The sequence below is a fragment of the Leucopleurus acutus genome (assembly GCF_964270905.1).
Source record: "Leucopleurus acutus genome assembly, chromosome: 5".
Taxonomy (NCBI): Eukaryota; Metazoa; Chordata; class Mammalia; order Artiodactyla; family Delphinidae; genus Leucopleurus; species Leucopleurus acutus.
The window spans coordinates 33,031,100-33,056,807 of NC_139147.1; positions in this window are offsets into that span (position 1 = coordinate 33,031,100).

Genomic DNA, 25,708 nt, shown 5'->3' on the forward strand with positions numbered 1-25,708 from the left:
TAAATTGATTTATGATTAACGCTGGGTGAATAGTTCAGAATAATAAATCTGGACTTAATCCATACAAAAGCATACATAAGATTTTGTCCCCCAACAGAAGCAAACCCTTTTTATTAGCTGTGTTCAGCTCTGACTTGTGAAATCCTTCACTCTAAGCAACTCATGATTCAAAAAGGGAACTCATCTAGTTCTCATTCTATTCCTTTGGAGTCCCCATGAGGTTTTCTAAATGCATTTATGGAAATAGACTCTAGGATTCAAGGTAGTCTTGTGCATGTAAATGTGTTGGTGAATTTTACAGTTTCATCATCTATTCCTTCCGCGTATTTATTCTCTTTCCTTTTAAGCTTGATGGAAGCAGAAATAAGCAAAAATGGCTAGAATAAAAGAAAAAAAATGATTCCAGAATGCATGGAAATTACACACAATAAAGTGAGACCCCGTGGTACACACTGCAGTGAAGAATATTTAATACAACACAATATAGTATTCAGTCAGGTTTTCATTAGACTTACCCAACTGAAGACTGAAGAATATAAGCAATATTAGTAATTCAAATGAATAAAAAATTCACATTTAATATAAAACCTTTATTTCCTTTAGCCTAAAGCCTACTTTGAAGAAGCATTTTTTTTATCATATTCTCTTTAAGAGCCCTTTATCTAGATATATAATGTAAGTTTTTTTCTAAGAGGAATATTTTAAGTCTCATTTTGAGGTTTTAATCTATAACTTATTTTTCCTTTTTATGTTTTGAGTCATTTAGATTATTTCAGTCTTCATGAAAATTGAATATTTACATTAACAATTTGAGCACTCAATCCATAGGTTATAGTTACTGAAAATTAGATCAATTTTAACCCACCCATATAGATTAATTTGCCTTCAAAATTAATTTGAAATTAATCAATTAGATAAAATGTTTTATACAAAGTATGCCATTTTTAAACAGCACTGCAGATACCAATACAAGTGCAGAGATGGGTATATTCACAAAACCTCAGCATCTGTTGTGGGAAAAGTTTGAAATGCTATATGTTGCTATGTTGGGTATAAATTATAGGCTGTATGCTTTCTAATTTTTTGAATATATTTTTTCCCAATAAGCAAACAATATACTTTCAAGTTGAAGAAATATTAACTTAAAAACATACACATATTGAATATTGCAAATTATATTTTTTTGGCCAAAATCTTGTATCTAAATAAGTATTCTTGTTAGGGTACAGAGTAAAGAGCAAGGTAGGAATTATGAGCTAATTTCTTAGCCTTGGACTTTGTATTGTTAATTAGCACGAACTTCAAATTTCTTTTTATCTCTAAAATGACATGATATCTGTCCAATTTGCATAGTAGGCTTTTTCTGAAACATAAAGGAAACCCACAGAAATGGTATAATATATGTTATACCATTTTCTAATCTCTAAAAAGCTATTTGGTGATGGCTTCTCAGAAATCGATATTTAATATTTTCCTAACTTACATAGATAGCTAAATAGCATCTCTCTAGAAATGGATTGAAAAAGCAAGTTTTACTCAATGAGCAGCATGTAAACAGAAACCAAATAAACTGTAAATTCCAAGAAAATTGCTAGTGGATACTGAATGAACTCACTGGTACCTCAGAGAATGCAGTGATAACTGGAAAACGTGATGGTTGAGGAGAAGCGTGCATCAAATAAAATCATCAAGTCCTGAAAATCATATACATATATTCTTCCAATCTGTAATTTTCTCAGTAACTAAAGCAGTCTGCATGGGAATGCCATTTTCTATTTCCTCACAAACAGATGGGCTGCACAGATTAGACAATATGAAGATGTCATCTACCCCTTCCCTGTTACTATTTTTCTTCCAAGTCTTTATATTATGTAACTCTAACCTGATTTCATGAATATACAATAGTTGGGATACGTGAAATGAGCCATTTGTCTGGTTCTTGAATACTCTAGTGATGCCCTAGTTTTGCGGGGAGAAAAAGAGGTGGAGGAAGATTGAATTATAGACTCTGAGAATGAGGTAGTGATGGGAAGATCATCTAAACATGTCCAATTGGTAGTTAAAGATAAGGCTTTGGACCTGAAATAAGAGAACCGACTAGGCTTAATTCATTATCTAATAAATAGTTCTACCTAACTATGAGAATTACATTCAATGATCTTTTTTGTTTTTCACAGAACACATGTACTTTAAAATAATTACATTTTCTTATTGGCAATCAAAACAACTCAGGGGCATCAACTAGTATATTTTGTTTTTATTGTCCAAATAAATAGAACAGTGGCTCTACTTTCTCACATTTCCATGGGACTGATTACTGAGGAACAGAACAATTCAATCTACATTGTGAATGGCATGTTTGATTTAGGAAGGTTTATCGAACAATGCTAAATTTACAAAAGTGTTCATTTTTTATTCTTGCAATTTTTATACCTTTTGGAACATTTATTCATTTGCAATGTAAACTAAGAACTAAGTTATGTGTGATTGCACTTAACAAACATGGAATGACAATTTTTTAATGAAAAAGACTGAAACACTTTTCCAGCAAGTATTTGAGCACTAATCATAGTAATAATAATAATAACAATAATAACAACAAAAATAAGTGCTATTGAACTTTTAATGAAAATCTAGAAATTCAATCATAGATTGGCTTGTGTCTCAGTCTACGCTCCTCATTTGCTTAGAATTGTTAGGGTGCATGAAAGTTATTAAACCAGAAACTCATCATGGAGAATGTATTCACTACCTTCTTTGCTACTTATAATAAAATACAAATGGTTTTAATATGGTTTTGAAGGCCCTTGTCTTAGTTGCTAGGGCTGCTTTAACAAAATACCATAGACTGGGTGGCTTAAACAACAGAAATGTATTTCTCACAGTTCTGGAGGTTGAAAATCTGAGATCAGCATGCCAGCATAGCTGGGTTCTGGTGAGAATGCTCTTCCTGGCTTGTGGATGTCTGCTTTCTTACTGTGCCCTCTCATGGACAAAGAGAGTGCTCTGATGTCTATTTCTCTTCGTATAAGGCCACTAATCCCATCATGAGGGCCCCACCCTCATGACTATATATAAACTTAATTATGTTCCAAAGGTATCATCTTTACATTTCATCCCATTGGCAGTTAGGGCTTCAAGATACAAATTTTCAGGGATATAATTCTGTCTATGGCAGTCCTATAGGATTTGGACCCCAAATACTTCATCATGCACTATTCTCAATTTTGCTTAGTAGATTTCCAGCCCCTTTGGCTTTTTTTGTTTTGTTTTGTTTTGTTCCAGGAATACAAGTTGCTCTTTCCTGCCCCCTTACCTTTGTATGTATATTCCCTTTCCCTAAAACTCTTCCCCCAGGCCTGTGCTTGCTTGGTCCCTCTTCTTCACTTGGTTCTCTACTAAAACAGCCTCCTCTGCCAGCCTTGCTGACCCCTCAACATCCTCCAGCCTCTCTCATACCATATTGTTCTACTTTGGTTTCTTCACAGCACTTATGAATATCTAGAACAGGCTAGCTTGTACACTGCCTTACTGATTTTTGTCTATTTCTCTCAGAGATGTGAATTTCATGACAGCAACCTACTCCACTGCCCTGTCCTCTGTTTTTTCTCCAACGCTTGGTACCTAGTAATCACTCCATAAATGTTTACTGAATTACTTAATAAATGAATAATTTCCTTATGAATCAAAAACAATGACAACATCATTCTGGACCTTAACATTTTAAATTGGCTCCAGACATAAAAGTGATTTCCCTTCCATATCTCCTCAAAAAAGTAAGTAATGAAGCAGCACTTCCTATGCCTTCAGCCACAGCAAGCTTGGCATTTTTAAAAAAGGTATTAAAAGAACAAATTTACATTCAGTATTGTGTGAGAGCTTGTTTACTATGCAAAAGGAAATTAATTCTCTCATTGGTAGATTTTTTCCGGTACGCGGGCCTCTCACTGTTGTGGTCTCTCCCGTTGCGGAGCACAGGCTCCGGACGCGCAGGCTCAGCAGCCATGGCTCACGGGCCCAGCCGCTCTGCGGCATGTGAGATCTTCCCGGACCAGGGCACGAACCCATGTCCCCTGCATCGGCAAGTGGACTCTCAACCACTGCGCCACCAGGGAAGCCCAGGTAGATACTTTTAAACTAAGCATTTTCTTGTGAAAGTGGAAAAGAACAAGAAAAGTGACATATGACAAAATGTAAAGAAACAGCAGAACATGGAGAGGAACACCTCTCTTGGTGCTGGGGATGGTTAGAATGGATTGGTGGGGATACAGGTTCCTATACCTGAGAAGAAAAGAGTGAGTAACAAAGAGAAGATTGAACCTTTAGCTTGTGAGAGAGGAGGCAGAGTCCTTCATTGTCACTCTTGCTGCCCTTGGCAGAAGATGTCACATGACACCAAAGAGATTATGGTCTCTTGTTGAACAGGACTGGTTTCAGTCCCAGCCCAGCCACCTACTCTGTCACTTAGTCTTCCTGAACAAGTGTCTTCAATCTGTGAAATGGAGATTTTATCTTGGGGAGGGGGCCATCTTAATGAATCTTAATCCCAACACTTCGTAGCATTCAATAAGTGATTATTATTTTTTTTGAATTTTATTTTATTTATTTGTTATACAGCAGGTTCTTATTAGTTTTCTATTTTATACATATTAGTGTATATATGTCAATCCCAGTCCCCCAATGAAGTGATTATTATTTTTAACAATATTTAGTCAATTATGAATAAAGAACAGGGGGATAAGCATGCTCTACAAGATTACAAAACTTGAGACAGTAGGGTTTTTATAGCAATTATACAGCTGCCACTGATATGAAAATGAGGTTGTTTATGATTTTTATTTCTCTGCTTTCAGAAAACATCTGCATTCATTAAACACAAGCAGAGTCTGGTAATAAGGCCTGCATAGTGGTTTGCATAGATGGTCTGGCCAAATTAAGAGGTAAGCATATGATAGAACTATCCTAGGATTATATACAGTGAAAGAACCCAGTCCTCCTATAGGAAGAAAATGACAAGAGTTGGAAAGTACAACCAAAAGAAATGGTTTTCATTTCTGATCAAAATGAATATTTGCACATGATTTGTAAGAGTCAAAATTGGTTCAATATTTAGAAAGTTTTCATTGCTTCATGACTAGGCGTCCTGCTGCTGCACAGGGCACACTCCACTTTTCTCAGGAAGAGAAAGATGACTGAAATTCTTGCTGATAATGGGAAATTTTTCTTTGAAAGCAAGTTCCAGGACAATCATTACTGACCAAGCCCACTCAGCATTATGTCCAGTGTATTGACGGTGGCTCACTGTAACAGGTTATTTAATGATGGCCTCCAGGCACTGTGAACACATTATGATCAGAATGCTCTTTAGAGCAGTTATGTTTAGAAATACTTATCAAGGGCAATTAAAATAGAAAAGTGCTGATTCTTGAAGTGAAATAAGTGAACTAACTGTGATCTTGGTGCGATTTTATTATGCAGTGTAGAAAATACTAAATTGTTTGGGATTAAAACCAAAGCTGTTTAGTTTAGAATTTAAGGTAAGAAACACAAGCAGTTCATTATGGCAATTGCTAATGTAGATTTAAAAGGCAGTGAACGATCAGCGATGGTGGGTCTTGAACTGGATTTGGAGGGGTTTGCAGAGTATTTGTTTATATAAAATGGAGGAAAATGAGAACTAAGTGTATTGAGCATTGATCCAGGTCCTTCCACATGTTCTCACATTTCATTTCTTCTAATTCTGATGTAGTTAATTTTAATTCTACCTTGCAAATGATGAAAGTGAGATTACAAAGTTTTAGGAATTTTCCAAGTACATATAATTTAGCCTGACTGCAAAGAACTTGTTCTATACTGTGCTATTTTTAACTTCTTGATAAGTAAAATGTTATGAGACAATGTTTAGGTGTGGGAATGTATGTGATACTTGTGCAGACAGAAGCATACAGAGGATGGTATGTACTGGGGATACAGCATAATCCTCAATGATTTTTGAGGATTCTAGGAATGCTTCCTAAACGTGTTAAGATTTCTAGAAAAAAATCCTTTCCAGGATGGTGGGGCCCAAGGAAATGGGAATTAGTCTTTTTAATCTCATTCCTGAATTAATGCTTTATAATGAAAATGGCATGTCCCATGGTGTCTTCCCAGGGCTACACAGTTGTTCTAACAGAATTGAAGTTCAATGAGGAGGACTAATATCTAAATCTCAAGATGATAAATGTCTCATGTTGTGACATTTTCTTCCCATCTGCTTTCCCAGTGGGATGGAAACTTCCAGAGGAAGAAGCATAGTGATTTCATTGACGTTGAAGACATATGAGTGAGGCTTCCCCATATCAGTGTAGAAAGAGTTTCAAATACTCATTGTCACTCTTGATTGAATCACTAGCAAAATGCCCAATGGGTGGGCATCAAAACATCTGAGAGGAAAGCACTCATTAGGTGATGGTAGCAAACAACTTTCTCATTCAAGAGAAGGTTTCCCTACCTCCCCTCTGCTGACCCTCACTGCACAAGTCCATGAGCCTGTGGTGCTGAGAGCGAGACTCCATCACCAGGTTCACCACTGATCCGCATTTTTGCTGGTCTGTTTTGCTTTCATTAAATCTCTTACAAAATGCTGGCTTGAGTAGTTATAAGACAGAAGCAGGACACTGTGCAATGAGTTTCCCATGCCCCAAGAAGTGTGAATACTCAGCCTAGAGCAGGTATCATAGAATTTCTCTGGGTATGAGAAATCTACCAACATGGTTCACATAAAATTAGACAACTAAAGTAGAACCAAGCTGTTAAGAGCACTGTAAAGATGAGGAACATAGCACTGATCTGAGAAGAACAAACACTTGCATATTATCAGCTAATGGCTATATTCATGTAGTAATGAACAGTACATCAAAATTGATACTTCTTTCTCATTTCTCACATTTCATTTCTTCTAATTCTGATGTAGTTAATTTTAGTTCTACCTTGCAAATGATGGAAGTGAGATTACAAAGTTTTAGGAATTTTCCAAGTACATATAATTTAGCCTGACTGCAAAGAACTTGTCCTATACTGTGCTATTTTTAACTTCTTGATAAGTAAAATGTTATGAGACAATGTTTAGGTGTGGGAATGTATGTGATACTTGTGCAGACAGAAGTATACAGAGGATAGTGTGTACTGGGGATACAGCATAATCCTCAATGATTTTTGAGGATTCTAGGACAACTCAATTGACAATTGTCAATTCATTGTCAACTTTCAATATATAAAATAAGACAGCAACAACGTTAAGACAGTTTTTATGGTGGCAAGGTTCAAGATTCATTTGATGTGAATAGGACTGGGTTGTGTATAGATCTACCTAAAAGCACTACATTCTGTAAAAAGAAGAAGCACATTCTGTAATTCCAATGTGGCCACTCCTGAGTATGATTTTGTGCTACTCTCTGAGAGTGGTGACCAAACTTAGATGCCAATACTCATGCCTGGCAACAGCAGAATTTTGAATCACTGCCTGCCTCTGCCATGGAGGGGCAAGCAATCAGCAAGTTGAGAGTACTGGTTAGTGCACAGGTAGAAGAAAGTGCCTGTGAAGAGGTCCTTGGGATGCTCTCCTTTTCTGCTTGGTGGAGAATCTGGGGTCATTGCCAGTGGATGATGAGACAGGGTTTTTGTACTCACTATTGCTAACTGAATTGTTCTTTGCAGGAGACATTTGCTTTAGAAAGTATTCTGGTCTCTCACTGGCTAAGAAATACTGTAAAAAACAATCCAGTTGTACCAAAATAAATGTATGAGGGGGAAAATAAAGATTTCAAGCAAAGCAATTTTGAGCAGATTGATTTTACTTGTATTGAACTCATTAATTCATTGTACTTTTACTAAGTGCCATTTATACTTAGACATGAAAAGAATGGGGGTGAGGGCAGAAAGAACATACTGCCTTCAAGGAACTTATATATGTTTTGATATTTTATATATATATATATATATATATATATATATATATGATATACACATAATACATATAAATGAGTATTATTCCATTATGTATATATGTATATATATATATATATATATATATATATACACACACATACAGCACATCTTCTTCATCCATTCATCTATGGATGAATGGATGGACACTTAGCTTGCTTCCATACTGTGGCTATTGTACATAGTGCTGTAATGAACACAGAGGTACATGTATCTTTTTCCAATTAGTATTTTCATTTTCTTCAGATAAATAAATTTTATGGGGATGTAATGTACACACAGGGAATACAGCCAACAATATTACATACCAGCTTTGTATGGTGACAGATGGTAACTGATCCATTTCATAATTATGAAAATATTGAATCACTATTGACGTACCTATTGATATATTGTACATATGAAAGTAATACAGCATTGTATGTTAATTATAATTCAATACAAAATAGGGTCTCAGAGTTAAGGATCTGTCTTCCTCTTCAGCTCATATATAAGAAGCACTATTCCTCGGTTAACACTAACACATTTCTAGTGGCAACCTAACTTCACTGAAAAGCTATTGCTCTCTGAATCAGCAGGGTTGATAAGCCAAAGTACATAACAAGCATGGTTTTTACAGAGCTCTCTCACAGGATGAAGAGAATGGGAAGCACTTTAGAAAATGGTTCTATACAAGTCATGATGCCATTTGGAAAATGAAGTAACTTTTATTCAACAGCCAAGTCTGCAGTCTTTGTAATACAAACAGATTTAATTGTTTTAGTAGACAAAAAACCATCCTCTTCCTAAAGTTATGGCTTATGTTTCAGTATATGCTTAGAAAATTTGAATAATTTATTGCACAATGGTGAAATATTGGGGGAAACTCATTCCTACTATAGGTCAAGACCAGAATGAATAGTTCAGTCACTTTGGTTTTTAAAAAATTTTTTTATTAATTAATTTTTATTAGAGTATAGTTGCTTTACAATGCTATGTCAGCTTCTATTGCTGACATATAATATACATATATCTCCTCCCTTTTGGATTTCCCTCCCATTTAGAACACCACTGTGCATTAAGTAGAGCTCCCTGTGCTATACAGTATGTTCCCATCAGTTGTCTATTTTATACATAGTATCAATAGTGTATATGTGTCAGTCTAGTCACTTTAAAACAATGACTCTTGGAATAAGAATTAGAGGAACACATAAGAAAAACTTTCTAAGTGTTGACAGCATGTAAATATTTTCTAATCAAGAAATGGAATTTGGAGATAGGGGTGGCAAAAAGTAGATTCGCTTAGTAAGAAATGTATTCACTTTGCAGTTAAAGAGTGAAAGCTATTCTAGATTTATACTGTATATTTTATATTGTAAGTTTTGTAAAATAAAAATGTGTTGTTGCTGAGTTTTCTTTATTCTGTACCTCTAGTCAAGACTGGAAATTATGCAGACCCATTTGGCTGTCAAAACAAGCAAAGTATGGGCAGGGAGAGAGAAAGAAAATATTAATCAAGACAAAGAAAAACTCTTAACTATTTCAAGATTTATGCCCCCAATTGTGTGGTATCCAGCTATTGGCAGAACAGCAAGTTCTTGGTGACTATGATATCCCTGAGGTGGTACTTAAACATCTTGTCTTTTATGTGACAAAATAAATGTAAGATGTTATGTGAACCAGGAGTAAAAAGATCTTTGAAAGGAAGATTTTATCAAACCTCTCCGTTCAGGCATGTAAGGTAGAATCACCTCATTTTATAGATGAGTAAACTAAGGCCACCTAGGAATTAAAATATTTTTTCCTCTTTTTGCACTCATGTGCTCCTTTAAAACTAACAATATATGGGTGATGGGGGACTTCATCTTACATCCTATGATCCCTCTATAGACTAAGAAGGAAAGGGTATGAGACTATTTTTCCATAGAGTATTACTAAAAGTGAGAAAAAAAGAGCCTTCTTTCATCTTAAAACTGTACTCTGACTTAAGAGGCTACCTACTGCAATGGAAAAGTTACTAGACACTATCACCCAAAATGTCTTCTGCAGAACAATAATTCCAAACACACATACATACACACACCCCACGCACACACACTAGACCTCTGGTTAAATGTGTTTCAACAAGAATACATACTGTCATGAATATTCACTGCTAATATTAACATATTTGAGATACAAAAAAGGTGCACATATTTTCTTATGTGATTCAAGATATTTTCAGTTTCACATGTGAGATTCAATGCAGCATTCACACAAATTAAAGTAGCAATTTTTCCTTCCTGTGTCTCGTGCAATAAGAGCATTCATCGCCTCACTCTCAGATCAGTTCTTATGCATTTTATCTTTTTAAGTTGAATGTGGGCATAAAGAGGAGGCTGTCATGATACAAAGTTTTATAGAAGCAACCTCTATTCTCTTACGGAATGGTAAATTCACAAATTTAACGGGTAGAAAAACAAGCATGCATTTTAAATATGCAAAGTATAACCATGTGAAACACTCCAATGTTCATTCCCAACTGAATTCCCTGAACCAATAAAAATTATTTTCTAATTTAATAGTTCATTAAATTAGCTTGGCATTGGCAAATAGTTGGCAGTTTATATAGGAAATAAGAAGCAGATCATTTCTGTTCGTTAGGCTTCAATTCCTGCCTGGATGTCTTAAATCCCAAGAAAATGCAGCAGTGCTCAATACATGCATTTTGTAAACTTTCACACTGCAATTTTCTAGGGGCTCAGGTATTTATTACTACTACAGCTGGTACTTAGTTATGAGGATATAATAACAGATTGGGGTGTTAAATATATATTGAACATTCATTATTGCTAGAGCTATTATAGCTCACATAAACAAATGGAAATACAAACCTCTGCATTGTTTTTCTAACCACCATAACTACAGAATCAGACTGCTCTTCAGTAGGTGTGAAATTCTGCTTTAGGTACAAGCTACTCCAATTTCACAGTTGAATCCTAGAGTTGTCACAGAGCCCCACTGAGTAAACCTCACATTTGCATGCGTTCAAGGTCATTACTGAATGTGACTGCAATGAGATTCGACACCTCCATTTATTTGTTGTCAGGGAGTGAGTTTTAAATTTGAACAAACCTTAATTGTGCTTATTTCATAGCAAGCTGGGGTGATTTCTCTCCTGAGTTGACTTGTCAAAACAAAATTTCCACTTCTAAAACACTGTCCTTCAATAATTCTCCTCTTTGATCAGATTTCCAATGCGGTATTCTGACAGATACTGAATTTATAGCATGCCACATAAATATACAGGGTACAGGTTTATCATTTCATGTGATTTCTTTCTGAGAAGGTAAGAATATGAACATTTTCTATTAGAGTATGCATAAAATGCTCATTCAAAAATGAATCTTAGTACAATTTCCAGGAATTTAAAATAGCATATAAGGAAAATATTCTCAATCTATGGTCACAAAATGCTCTATATCAGATATGTACCAACAGTAATTTTTTTGAACAGTACAATTGATGATGTAAATAGGGTCATCAGTAAGAAAGTAACTACTATTCAAAATTATATTAAACTCTACATTATTACTAAATACCATAACATTTAAAAAGGTAGTTTCCTTTTCAGTGTCAAAAATTAAAGAATTACAACTTTCTAATAATATTATGATCAACCTAATTTTACATATTACAATATTAATTCCAATGAAGATCTCAAACAATGCAGAATGCATCTGTGACATAGGCATACTGATTGTTATTCTTTTCTATGTGTAGAGGAGGGCCTAGGCTGTTGCTTTTTGACTATTTTAATATAGATTAGCTCTTACTGCATTGCAATTACAAAGGAAAAAAACAACTGATTTCCCATTACTCATTATAAAATTTTATGTTGAGCTAATAAATAAACAGTGAACTGATGTGTGAGAAATCAATTAACTCAGGGTATTTTAGCATTTTTGGTTGCACAGATAAATAATAATAGTGGTTATACATTATTTTATACCAATAAATTTAAGTGTAGCTTCACTCTAATCTAATTTTAGTAATTAAATAATCTAGGATATCATTAGCTCAAAATGTCTCAATATGTACAGTTAATTTCAGAGAACACATTTGCTATCCCATATGCACTTATTCTGTGCAATTCTGTGATATTGAGCTAGATATCATGGAACCTAGAAAAGGGGAATAATATTGGAAAAGGAGAATTTAATACTTAAATTGCTTACAGTGTAATGGGTGATAACTTATAACTATATAAACGATAATTCTTTCTGAATAATATTGTATTAAGTCCCATAAGCGTTGCACATATAAAATGCTTTGGAACTGCACAAAAATAGATATTACTAGCTGGTGATGACAAAGTAAGATGGATTAGAGAGAAAGTAAACATTTAAGCAGTGTATTAAAGGATGGTTCAAATGTATGCTTAAGAGAAATGCACAGAAACTTATCCCAGGCAGTAGAAGTGACATTAGCCAAAATCATAGAAAAAGAAAGATAGGGCACATTTATGGGTAATTGTGTATGTTCAAACTTAAGATGTATAGTAAAAGATAGAGTTGAAAAGATATGTCAAGCAAGACTCTAGAAAAACAGAATGACACTCTAGGAAGAATTAATTTATTTATAAGGCCAAATTGCTGAAAAAGGAAAGCTCTGGGTAGGCTGTTTGATACAGTGAAAAGAACATTGCACTTGGATCCAGAAGATGTGCACTGCAATCATCTCACAGATCTGGAAAGGTTGCTTAAACTTTTATTTTTATTATCATTTTGGCCACGTCATGCAGTATGCGGGATCTGAGCTCCCCAACCAGGGATCAAACCCGTGGCCCCTGCAATGGAATTGCAGAGTCTTAACTACGGGACATCCAAGAAAGTCCCATCCCTTAAACTTTTAAATGTCACAGTTCTGATCTGTAAAATGGAGCAACTCAGGGCTTACTGTAAGAGGTAACTGAGAGAATAAAGGTTGGAGATTCTATGAACATGGCACAAAGAAGATATATCTCAAAAGGTGTGAGAGCTTAGCCTTAAAACAGTTAAACTGGCCTATAGGGTGTGGAATGACTGAATTTGGGTTTAAAAAAATGCTGAGGTAAATTGGTCCTAAGTCTTGGGGTGACAATGGGAAAAGAAAATAAAAATACTACTACTGGGTGTCTACAAAGCCTTTTAGTCACTACAGTCTCATGTTGTTTAAAGAGAGGTACTTTGGGATTAATTATCTTTAATATATTGCCATTTGCAATGTTTTATGTATTTTTAAAATATAAATTAGACTGTATTTGAGATTACCTCTCATATTGCCTCATGTTATTTGATCCAGCTTCAGAATGCTTGCTGAGTTCAGAGCCTCAGTTGGGAGAAATGCCAAGGTTGGACACATTCTTGATGACCCTGGCCAAAGCTATATGAAGCAGGAAGAAAACTGATTCCTGGGCAGTCAAACTATAGCATGAATAATCATTAATTAAGCTAGTAAGGCTATTCCTATTAATGTCCAATGTGAAATACAGAGCTGGTAGGGGGAGAAGCAGAAAGACAGAGAAAGTTTTGTTGATTTACATTAATGGTGCAGTAGAATAAAGATGAATGACATTCTGGCAGCAATGTAAATTGACTGCCAAAGTTGTGTTGAACCTAGACAGATCTCCTAGTTTCTGAGCTGCATTTTCAGCTGGCCTTGTGACCAATAAGAATTGAGATTTCAGCCTTGTTATGGAGCCAAGCTTTTCCTGGTTTTCTGTCAGGCTTGGTTCCATGGTTAACATTCTTCTCTTCTTGATAGCCATCACATTTTTTCAATAAAACCTTCAAGATTTCACATAACCTGAAGAATTTCCTTAGCAAAAGAATGTAACCAACGGCAAAATTATAACTCTCGACAAAATCCATTCTATTATCTACCTTGAGTGCCAGAATCGTGATGTTAGAGCTAATATACCAGGAATTGCATATAACCTTCAATCTACCCAATCAAAGGATAGATCCAGTGGAGCACACCATGCATGCTAATATGATTTTTCATATGTGTTGAAGCAGATCAAAATATGTAGCTTCTATGTTATATAATTCTCTAAGAATTAATCTGTTTGTTCAGTGGACTCGTGTAGGAGGATGTGTTCTGCATTTGCTTTCATAAATTTACATATCAAAGTGTCTTTCAGTATGGTAATGCATATCTGTAAATCTTTATCTTTAATCTTTTGAATACATAGAATCAGATAACTTCAGTTCTTGAAGGGATTTTTAAATACCATATTTGATCAAATCTAAGTTACCATCATTTGTAAGATATAATATGTATGTATGTCTTTCCCAAAGTCACCACTGCCAAATACGGTTGTGAAAGTCATCTGATTTCAGAAATGTTGATACGTGAAAAAACGTATATCTTAGAATTGTTGGAAAAGTATGTAAATAAATCATCTTGTTACTCAACATGTTCATTCTGATGATGATTAAAAAATAACCATCACAAAGAATGGACTAGTTTTCTAGTTTCTGGCAATTAAAACTCAAACTTGAGTCTCCACAACCATAGTTCAATATAATTTCCACCCACCATATTGCATGAAATTGTAGGTAATCTACAGTCAAAGAGGTTAATTATTTTTATTACTTACTCTGACAAATTAAGTTGTATTAATGTATTTATTCAATAGACTTTTAAAAGTATTTTATATCATATATGCACACATGTAAGCTACATATACACTATACATACTAATATAAAAATTAGTAACACACCATCATTTCTATTACTAAATGAAATGTTACTTCCCACCTCTCTTGATAGTTTTTATGCCAGATTATTCACATTTTAATAACATTTAGAATATATACTTTAATTTCCACTAAATTATAATCAACTGCTCACTTTGCTCCATACATATAAAATTTAGCCACATTCTCATCCACAACTATACTCAATGCAATATTTTTATTTTTTAAAGAAGAAATTGTTTTTCTCACTTTGGTGTTACTATGGGCTCTTAGTTATCTCTTGTCTTGTATTGAAAGTTAATCACTTTCATACAAAGATTTTGCCTTTTAACCACTTCCATAACTCTTTAACAACCCTCCATGACTTTTAATTCAAAGAGTTCCAATAATTTACTTCCTTTCCATTTTTAGAGAACCAGCAGGGTTCCTATACTTGAATTTAAGCTCTTTTATTCTATAAAAAAATTTAAAACTCTGTAGAGTTTTTGCCTCACTTGGCACCCATTGCATTATCTGTCTGATATCAAAATCTTTGGTCAAGAAATTCCAGCACTTTAACAATTAACAAAAGAAACACTAACTTTAATAGGAGTTTTCTTATTCTGAAAAGAGAAAAATTATTTTTTATTCTAAAAAAATTCGAAATCTGAAAAGAGAAAAAATAGCCTGTAATGTTAGAAGATGTTTAAATAAATAAAGCAACTCAATTTTCAAGCAGTATCTTTGTACATACCTTAATCAAACTATTTGAGGATCTTTTCAACTAACGTTTAGTCGAGGATCTTTTTGACTAACGTTTAGTCTAGTATCTAATCCAATTATCTGTGTATATATAGAGAAAATCATGTAGATTTAAAAAATGCATATCCGCTGTCATCTTCATTCACTTCAACTTTAAATTTCGTATTCACATATGAATTAGTGGCTGTAAAATGTTTAGATACATGATTTAGAAGAATAATTTCTGCTGCAACTTTGTCTATATTTCCCATTAGACTTGGAAAGACAATATATATATTTTTTTCTATGAAAACTTGTTTTCCAGAGCCCTCAAGCCAGTGACAGCATGACAAATGAGGGAAAGATACACAGCTCTATTAAATCTCATCTTTGATGAGCAGGCCGTGGGACTCATGCTTTGAATCTATAAACTTTAAAAGACCTCGAATTCTTCATTCAAGCATACAGTCAGCATTTGATTCATTGTTATTTAGTTATTGTGTAATAATGAGCCTGATTAGAAGAGCCTGTCAAACTTGTGAATTGTTTTAGTGAACTTGCAGCTAACGTAGTTTAGCATTAGCTCTAAGTTAACTGGTGCTTGGGGGTAAATATCATTGAATTTTCATATCTGAACCACATTAGATATGTTAAAAAAAAGTATTGCTTCAAATTATATAATCATGCTTTTCTGTTACAAATATGGTCTTGGGTTAAATTAAAACTCTATAATACAGTTACTTAAATATAATTTTAAATAAAATGTGATCACATTAGCATAACATGTGCAGAAGAAAAAAACACACAGAATACCTAAGTTACACATCTTTCCAAATACTATTTTCCCCCCTTGAGTGAAACCTTTGTTTGGCACACACCACCAGAAATTGATGTCCAATCACAGACCACTAATCACCTGTGGGTCATATTATACTATAAATATACACCTTGAATTTACACAATGTTACATTACAAAATGAAAACAGATTTTGAGCAGATAAACAGATTTCAAGGTACTAAAAATTAATACTTCATGATGCGGGCCTCCTGAAAGAAAGATATGGCTTAGAGTAAGATTTCCTGCAATAAGAAATACCTGAGCTTAGTCTTGGGACAATGGGGGCATGCATAAGGTTTTCTAGGAAGAGCCTCAGCTTATGGGAAGCCCTAGAAGTAAGAAACATAAAGTTGGGATTGAGAGCTTTCACCAGTGTACCGCTGTTGAGGCTCAGACCGAAGGCAAGAGTGAAAACTGAGGATATAGATTTAAACATAGATGAGATCAGGACACTGTAAGCCATGCTGTGGATGGTAAATTTTATCTCTGAGGTTCCAAGAGGCCAGTAAGTGATTTTGAACAGGAAAGTAACTTGGTCAGATTTATAGTTTTAGAAGACTGCTTGTGACATTGTTTGGAGAATGAGTTGAAGTTAAACAAGACAGATGGCAGGTTGCAGTAAATCCAAGTAAGAAAGGATGAAAGACTAAAGCAAATACACAACACAGTGAACAAAGAGATTTGGACCATTATGTTCAACAACGGCTAGATGAAGACGGCAGCGAGGCAGCATAATACAAATCACTGGGTTTAGAAGAATCCCACTTGTCTACTAGACATAAAATGCCTGAGGTGAGAAGAAAGGGGTAGACAGAAGAGAGCACAAGGATAATTCCTATCATCTCAGGGTTATTTGTTGATCTCCTGAGGACAAACGTCATTTCTACATGATTAGAATTAATAACCCTTAGGTGAAAACTGGCTTTACTTCTTAACTTCCCAATCTAAAGTTTATACGTGTGGCCTCCATAGATAAACTCAGCCATTAATCTTTATCCTTTGACAAATGGTTACTTCTCGTCAAAAGGCTCAATGACAAAGGTCAGAGGCCAAAATGCTCTCTCTGGATATAGTCTCTGAACTATGTCATGCACTGTTGTCATAAGATGTCACTTAACCCTAAGTAAAACTTACTTTTGCCACTTTGGTGTACCTAAAATCATTCCCATCTTTAATGTGGCAAACATTCCACATATGTACATATATGCATGCACACAAAAGGAGTAAAAAAAAAAGAAAAAGAAATAGCACAGGAGAAAACACGAAGATTTGAGTATTAACTATTTTTTCTTGTATATGTCATTTAAAGATCATCTGCCACAGGGTATTATAACTTTCTCTGTCCTGATGCTCAGGTGAGATTTAGGTTGAAATATGTCCAAGAGAACAAATTAAGACTAGAATAATGTTTTTCTGAGTTGAAGGATAAATATGTTGTGAATATTCAGTTTTATTAAATAGTAATGGGATGCAACCAAAACAGTCACGCAATCAAAACGACAGCATGCTGTTCCAACAGATTACTGAATTGGTTATTTTTAACTTGCCACATTTATTTCTCATTGGTTTTCTCAATATAATGTGGTAAGTAAACATCTCCACATTTACACTGAAGTTTTCATACTAATATAAGGTGATATTCATTTCAAAAAGCAGGCCAAACAAAAAAGCAAACTTCCAGTGGGTTTTGCCCTTCCCATGTACCTCAAATAGTTTATTTTTTGGGTTTTTTGTTGTTGTTGTTGTTTTTGTTTTTTTGCGGTACGCGGGCCTCTCACTGTTGTGGCTTCTCCCGTTGCGGAGCACAGGCTCCGGACGCGCAGGCTCAGCGGCCATGGCTCACGGGCCCAGCTGCTCCGCGGCATGTGGGATCTTCCCAGACCGGGGCACGAACCCGTGTCCCCTGCATGGGCAGGCGGACTCTCAACCACTGCGCCACCAGGGAAGCCCTAAATAGTTTATTTTTATACAAATATCTGTAGCAGATAGGTGATAAGTGAAACATTTGAAGAAATTCAGTTTAAAAATAACAAAGTTATAAAAGTGTTTGAGATTGTATTTCCAGTATCCTATTTATTTCATCAGTACGTGGTATCTAGTGGTTCAGACACTTTTCCTTGGGAATACCTATGTGGCTAGAGTGAATTACTATACTTACTGTCAGAATATGATCGTCTATGAGCAAGAGATTGTGTCTGGACATTTCATATCCTTTTCTTTTTGGTATTGCTTATTTTGTTCTATTGTAACTCCCTTCTACTTGTAGCACATAAACCTGATCTTGAAAAATATAAAATAAATAAAATTGACACCAGGAAGTTTCATAAAAATGATGCAGATAATTAGATCATGGTTTCTAAAGAAAAGAGATGAATGTCAACTATATATGGTGTAATGTACTCAGAAATACCTCAAAAACAAGTCCATCCATTTACGCCTACTGCCTTGCTTTTGCTTCAGTGTTTATTGCTTACACCTTTGTTGATAGTAATTTATTCTTTTGGCATTGAAGGTCATTTTGGTGGTAAGTGTGCTTATGCCAAATGGGGTTTTACTATCTTCATTCAAAAAATAGCTAGGCTTGTCACAGACTTTTGTAAATATAATGCAAATTAAAGAATAGAGGAGAAAAATAGTAAAAATCAGTAAAATCTGTTAAGATATCCAATAAGAAAGAAATTACTGTTTGCAGTTTAGAGCTTAATTATAAAATTTTAAAAATCCATTGTAGAAAATGAAATCATTTTTGTTCATGTTATAAAATTACTTAAATTTCATATATTGCACAGTATATCAGGGAGCCAAATTTGGACAATTTTACATAAAAACATCTCATGTCAAAGTAAAATAAATAAATTAAGCTTACACTTAAATTTTTGCAAAAAAGTAGAATTTAAAGTGATTTAGTAACATTTATTATTCTTTTCTGCCTTAAACATTAGTTGAAATATTCATATTTTTGCTAAAAAATGCCTAACAAATGGAACTAGGTTTGTCTTGATATGACATTTTAAAAACTAAGATTTACTTTGAACATTTTTTCCATAATATAGATCTTAGAAAATTAATACTGAATTTTGAAATAAAAATTATTCAGTGGAATGTCATTCTAAAGATAGACATGAGACAGAAAAAATGAAAACTGGTAAGAATTTGTAAGGACTCCAGTTCCACAGTAAACACTCTTTAAGTGGAAAATTGTTCTTATGTATAATTATAAAATTCAGGTAGAACAACATGGATAAAGGAAAATTGAAAAAATATTTTTTTCTGCAATATTTCATGTGAAATAGCCCACTTCTAGTAGAAATCTGAGGTTTCTGTGGTGAACTAATTCTGCCAAATTTCCCTTTACTAAGAAGAGTGTAGGCCATCCCTGGTGTAGCTCAGAGCATGTGGATTTTCAGTATCAAGCATGGTTCACTGCACTGCATGATACCGTACCTCTTTTAGGAAACAGTAATCATATGGCATTCTGTGATGTGCTGTGTTCTGCTACTGGTTACATAAATAAAGTTGTGAGGTCATTTCCACTATAAATATCTGTTTGTCAGAAATTTTCAGTCAAAAGAAAATATGTAATGGAGGGTGGAAGGCCAAAGTCAAACACAAATTATCCACCAAGGTGATCTTTTATATATTTTATGCTGGTCAGTTTAATTGTGAAATTGCAAAGACTGTATCAAAAATTATTTATGTCATAATTTTGTAAATTTATAATATGTGCTTTCAGAAAGCATGTATTAAGATGCCTTTGTACAAAGTTTTAAAAAAATCTTTTGTTGGCTAAAAACATGCTGCTTTGTGTAAGAGTGCAAATTCATTTAAAATATATTGCCAGAGATTTGATAACATTGATATATTAGTAAACTACCTGAATATTTCATGCTTTTAAATTTCAAAACTAAAGATATTTATCAAGTGATATTAGTCTGCATGTAGAAGAAGAATGCCCTGATAATATAACTGATGGCAAGCATAGCCAGTGGGATACAATTCATATCATTACCTAGTATAGGTTTCCTTCAGGTTTTTAAGTAAATTTTCAGCAACGATGAAAAAGGAGTTGTCAAGTAAAATGCTAGCACACAAATTTCAAGTTGCTAAAAAGAATCATTAGGTTCATATGAATGTATTTATGCTCCATAATATTTTTATATGAATGGCAAGCAACACTAATTCCTATAGAAAACTGTAGAACTTTAATCACAGAGTTGGCATCAACTACAAAAAAATTAACTGCTAGAAGGGACTGAAAAGTTCTATTTTCAAGTCCTAGAGTCCAGCCTATCAAGATACTGGGTTAGAACCACTGTTAATGGTAGAGAAGAGCATTGCACAGGTATCTTGTTCATCACCAAGAACGGGAAACTTCAGAGGCATATAAGTGCAGTGGGATGAAGCACAGGTTCGGATATCAGAGAAAACTGACTACATTTTACTACTCCATCATTTCTACATGTGATCTAGGCAAGTGACATGTTGTTTGACTTCAGTTTCTTTGAGTGCAAAATTGAGAGACTAATACTTAGTACATAAAAGAATTTGGAAAACTAAACTTGAAAATGCATGTAAAATGCCAGTTGGAACACATGGTAAGCAATTAAACAAGTGCTAATAATAGTTATTAATATGATGACCCTAAAATGAAAATTTTGAGATGTATGAAGTATAGGCTCACAAACCCACATCTGCTCAAATCCACTTCATTTCTTCAGAGATAGGTCTTAGAGAATAAATCTGGAAAGTACTTTTTATCAAGGATCATACCATACAACGAATATAGAAAAAAAGGAAAGACACCTCCAAGGTCAAATCAGACTCATGAGAGTGAAAGCTGATTCTCTGCTCTGCTCAGCATATGTCACATCGGTTGAGAAGTCCCGAAACGCTGGGCAAGCTCCTGGAAACTTTATATTCTCCTACCAGCCAGCATAGAGCACTGTGCATTGGGATACACTCATAATCAAACCACACCTGTTACAACAAATTTCCCATTGCTAGTAGAAAACATCATGGGACCATTTTGATATGGAGGTATCTTGGAATTCTCACTGAAGTGGCAATATTTCCTCCAAATTCTGCTTAATTCTAGACTGAGTAAAGTGAAAAGACATAAGATAGAAAAAAATATTCTCACAGTAAAGAACTCTCATAGAGCTACTTGACTTGAGCCCTTGTCTCCTGTCCCATTTAAGTAAATATGAATCCCTGGGTCTTCCTCTGAGTATTAAAAGCATTTGAAGTCTAGAGAGCACTCTTTGGCTCTGAATTTACTCTTGAACAGCAAAACAAATTGAGTAACACTGACCAATAAAGGAAAATATTTTCTCTTTTGCAGGGTGATCAGGAACAACTTAATCATGTTAGTTCATTCAACTTAGATCATAATGCTACCCATTCTAACTTAAGTCTAATCATGTAGTATCATGTATCTCACAACAGACCTTAACAACTACACATCTGGAAAAAGTATAAGTAGATAAATAGAAAAGCAGAAAAAATTATAATTTGCATTAGTTTTTAAGTTAAACTGTTTCACTACTAAAACTAACCTAGTAAATATATTTGCCAGATCTGGCTTTAACTGAAGGTAACAAACCAAAACTATTTCGTTTAAACAGATTGATGATAATCTGCAAACTCTATGACACAAATCATAATGAAAAGGGGAACTATTTACTCTCTTTTCTCATAACTAATTTGGAAGATCTGAATATTGAAAAAAATTAACTGCGCCTATATGATATTTTCTGCAAACACAAGTATCATCGAATGATATGTACCTGGTATTCTTACCACTTTAAAATGTATTGACAAACTAAAATGGTTATTTTGGTCCTGCTTCAAGTCTTTTCATTAAGTCCATGAATTATTATAACTTCTTGAGAAGCTAGGGCAAAGGATTGATGCACTTCCTTCTAACGTGTTTCATTCAGAATTTTTAAATTAAGAAACTGATCAAATATTTCTCCCTGTAAAAGTGTGATTTTTATCCATAGCAGTCTACATAAATATATTTTAAACAGTAAGTGGCCCAGGACTTCTTTCATAGCTAATAAAAATGTTTTTGGTAAATGTAAGGTTAGATGCATCAAGCCTGATTCTTTATATTGTGAACTGTCAGCAATTCCACCTCTCTATATAGATGTGCTTTGGAAGGTAGATCAACTCTGATGTTATTGTTCCTATTTTAAAAAGGAAACCAGCAAATCTGTAGTTAAACAGAAACAAAATCTGTAAATAATTCATGCACTAAAATTTAACGGAAAGATGAACTATTTCTTGTCAATCAGCAAAGTAGAGGCCAACTAGATAGATAGTACACTTACAGGAGGGCAAAAGGAAAATTGATTTGAATGTCTTAATGAACCATAATCAAATGATCTCTCTCCATTTACAAGTCTTCAAACAATTAGAAAGTGAAAAAGTTGGATTTGCTGATTGTTGACGCCTGAACTTCATTTTCAGCCTTGACTAATCCATAAAGTTTTTTCACCTCTGTTTTCTACATGAAGAAAAGCAGACCAACTGCATAACTTTTTTCTAATTTTAACTCTTTGTTTCTCTCTGTCTCATCATTGAATAAATAGGGGGTCCATGAATCAACTTTAGGGCAATCTCTCATCCTCCAGAAATTATATATAAAACTGTAAAAGTTCATGCCTGCATGACCTTTGTTCTGGGAGAAAAAAAACACAGCTTCCAGAATTTACATAGAATCGACCCCTTCCCAAAAGGGGAAAAGTTGAAATGACTTGCCATGTCACAGTGCAAAAGTAAACTTTAAATAATCCCAAATAGGGAACTGCTTTTTAAAGTAAAATAGTTATGAATATAGTATGTTACATTAATATTGTTTTATACTCTGAGTTTTAAAAACAGAAAGTCCAGCTACAATCTCAGAAAAGGAGTTTACAATCTACTTATAATTTTGTTATACTTTTATTGTATGTAATGTATTTAACTCAACTCTTTGGGCAATATAACACATTAAGGGGAGCTAGGTGGGCCACATACCTGGCTATTACCTCTTTGAGAAGAATGTAGTATCAAATTTAATTTTTAAATTTTTATTGGAGTATTGTTGATTTACAATGTTGTTAGTGTCCGCTGTACAGCAAAGTGAATCATTTATACATATAAATATACCTACTTTTTTAAGATTCTATTCCCATATAGGTCATTACAGAGTATTGAGTAGAGTTCCCTGTGCTATACAGTAGGTTCTTATTAGTTATCTATTTTATACAGGGTGTTATGTCAACCCCAATCTCCCAATAGTATCACATTTTATTAAATTTGCCCTCAATAGATTTGTTTTTGGAGATCCAAATTCTTCTCTTCCTTATTAACCAGGTTTACCAACATTCTCTCTCTCTCTCTCTGTCTCTCTCTCTCTGTCTCTCTCTCTCTCTCTCACACACACACACACACATACACACACACACATATACACACACACACAGTTATTTTGAAAGAAAAAAATGCATGTTGGGTCAGCTGGGCACCCTTTTGATCGAAGTGTTAATCAGATAGTTTACTTTGATTGGATTATTTATTCAACCAAACCCCAAATAAATTTTAAACATGTTGATTTCTTTTGCTAACAATTTATTAAATGTATAGTCTCTCAAACTAATAAAACTAATGCTGAGTCAAAAGCATCTTTGTTAAAACTACAGACTAACGTAAATTGAAAAAGTTTGGAGCTTAAGCCAGCAAATATAAAAGCACTACTGGGCTTCCCTGGTAGCACAGTGGTTGGGAGTCTGCCTGCCGGTGCAGGGGACGTGGGTTCGTGCCCCGGTCCGGGAGGATCCCACGTGCCGCGGAGCGGCTGGGCCTGTGGGCCATGGCCGCTGGGCCTGCGCGTGCGGAGCCTGTGCTCTGAGCCAGTGAGAGGCCCGCGTACCGCAAAAAAAAAAAAAAAAAAAAAAAAGCACTACTAATAGCCTTTTATATCTATGCTGACAAGTGATTAAACCATTAAAATTCTCATTGAATAATCATTCAATTTATACTATAGTCTTCAGTCATATTTTTCTATTTAAAAATTATGTTCTTTATGTCCACAGTGAATTCAGTTACTGTATGAACTCAAGTCACATAAATGCACGTTTCAATGTTTACATGTACACTATTTTGCCCAACACAGAGCACATTAATAAGGTGGTACAATTAAAAGTGAAATATGTCAATGCAATCAATGAAAGAACTGGTAAATATTAATAAGATCAAAGCAACTCACCTGAATGATCTCATGTAGATAGACACTTCCTGAAGCTTTGCTGTACCAGACTTCTGTGAGGTAAACTGAAAGCTAAGGAAGCAGCCAAAAATGATGGCAACCACTCACTTCAACTACATAACTGCATAACTAGGTTCACTTTCTGAATATCAATAGATGACCTATTCTCTATTACCTCCAGAAAACTGAACTACTATGTGAGTGTGTGTGAGTGTGTGTGTGTGTCTTGTGTGTCTGTGGGAGTGAAACTGATTGAAAATTACAGATAATAGGATTAGGATTATAATGAGCAAAAACTATTTTCTAATTGCAGCTATTTTTACATCCATGCTTAGTCTCCCAAGAGAGAAAGTTTCCATTTTTCAATCAGAGTCATGATGTTAACAAACTGTGGATCACCAGAAGCACTCACATCATTAAATATTGATGGTCATAACACATCAAAAAAGCAAATGTTGACACTGACAAGTAACGCACAGACAAGAGGATATGACTAGGAGAGATCAGAGCATGTGTGTGTAAAATTAAAGGAAAACAATCTCATAAAAGTAAATTAAAATATTATGAAAAGGGTGAAAATAAACAACCGTAAAAATATGATAGTTAAAAGACAAAATGTATATAATGTGCATCACACATTGTTCTTGATTAAGAAAATGACATGATAATAAAATAATTATAGTCAGAATCAACACTGTGTTTTATATTAGTTTATAGTGTTCCTTACTACAAATTATTAGTACTAGTTTGTGCCTTATATTTAAAATTATAGTAGTGATTATATTTAATTCACACTACCCTTTGAAAATATAATAAAGTGACTCATCTTTAGAATAATTTGAATCAAAGGAAAATTTAGATTTGATTATTACAGTGCAAACCCATAATGAGTTACTTCTCTGGCCTTGAATAGAACTGAGTGATAACTGTCATTAGCATTCCTAGCTATAAATTAAAAAGGATTATAATAGTGCTGAAATAAAATCATTCAAGCAGAATCTCGTTTCATAAACAGTACCACAAGCTGAGGACTAATATCACATGTATATTATTGTTATGTCTGCACTGTTGGGTGATAACGATTTTGACTGTAATTCATGGTGTGTTTTAGGTTGTAGAAGCAATAAAATATTGATCTTCAGCATGTCCAGCCATTATTCAGAAGATTAGATCAATTTATGAGAGGCAATAAACTGTAAACGAGTGACCTTCCAA